The following is a 1,601-nucleotide window of genomic DNA, read 5'->3' on the forward strand; positions in this document are numbered from 1 at the left end:
CCCTCGGCTGCTAACTGGAAGGTTGGCAGTTTGAATCCACCAGGTTCTCTGCAGGAGAAATGTGTGAGTATATGCTTCTATAAAGATTAACAGCCATGGAAATACTATAAGGCAGTCCTACTCTGGACTATAGCACTATGAGAGTTTTGGTTTTAATCAAGATTCTCAAACTCTTATTGTCATGGAGTTGATTCCTACTCATAGCGACCCCCTTTGGGTTTCTGAGTTGGGAAATCTTTATGCAAGTAGATTGCCCAATAGTCTTTCTATGGAGTGGCTGTTGGGTTTGTACTGCCAACCTTCTGGTTAGCAGTCAAATGCTTTAGGCACTATACCACCAGAGCTCCTTACTAGTGGTATAATTTATGGCATTCCCAATAACATTTCTACTATATAATAATAAATATAGTTGAATGCTTCTCATTTTATTTTTTTTCATATAGTGCACCAATAAAGCCAAGGAAATAACAAGAAAACGAAATTCACTAAAAGAAGTTTTATAAATGGGCAACATTGTGATTCTGGTGTAAAGTTCTCTACTATTCTCTTCCATTTAAGTGTAAAATGTAGAATATATAGCTGAATGCAATCATTGCATTTTCTTCAGTTAACTCTTTAAAAACATCACTACTATCTAGACTTTTAATATAAACTCAAAGCTATCAGTACTACCAGGAATCAGGAGTATAGCTAGATTAAATGTGTTGTTGATTAAGAGTTAATCCATGTTTTTGATAATCAGATGGTTAAATGATAGGTACAATCTTGCCCTAGACTGTGTTAATGCTTTGTCAACTCCATTATAATAGAACATTTTTAATTTCCACAATCTTGCAATTTATAGCATAGCCTATGTATCTGCTATGTATCTATGTGGACCTCTGGACTATTTCATAAAAGGAGCAATGATTTACTAATCTCTCTATCAATAGCATATTATCACAATGCCAGATATATAGTGGAATTTTTAAATTAATACTTTAATTAAAGAAATCCATTTTCTTTACTTTAAATTAAAAGTCATTAATTTATAATTTTCATCACTATTAGTCATTAGTTCATTATTTTGACTCAAAATATTTGGGGGAATATTTTGAATCAATTTTGGAAACATCAAAGTTAGTCTAATTGATTTATCATTAGCTTTTTCTTCACTCTTCTTTGCTCCAAACAGAGGGAGCCTTAACAGTTGCACCTTAGCTGACTACTCACAAACTTTTAAGACACCAGTCACTATCTAGCAAAGTAAGATGTAGAACATTGTCTTTGTGGCCTATGTTATGCCAATTGAACTTGATGTGCCCCAAGACTATGGTTCTGAGCCCCTGGGCCCAGTGACTCATTCCTTCAAGGTATGTGGTCATGGCTAAAATGTTTTTATAACTTTGCCCACTTTATGCTTTACTGTATTCATGGATATATTTGCAGCACATATAGAAATATCCTCTGGCAAACCTATGTGTATTCATGGGTATAGTCCATTCACCTTCCCACACCTGTTCTTCTTGTGTGTCTATCTATGTACCCACTCATAAATCATTGTTATTACTCTTATTGTAGAATTATGTATGTAATAGTATTTACCTCTGTTACATTTAACC

Source organism: Orycteropus afer, unplaced genomic scaffold, assembly GCF_000298275.1.
Source record: "Orycteropus afer afer isolate SDZICR_OR568_19922 unplaced genomic scaffold, OryAfe1.0 scaffold00014, whole genome shotgun sequence".
NCBI classification, from domain to species: Eukaryota; Metazoa; Chordata; class Mammalia; order Tubulidentata; family Orycteropodidae; genus Orycteropus; species Orycteropus afer.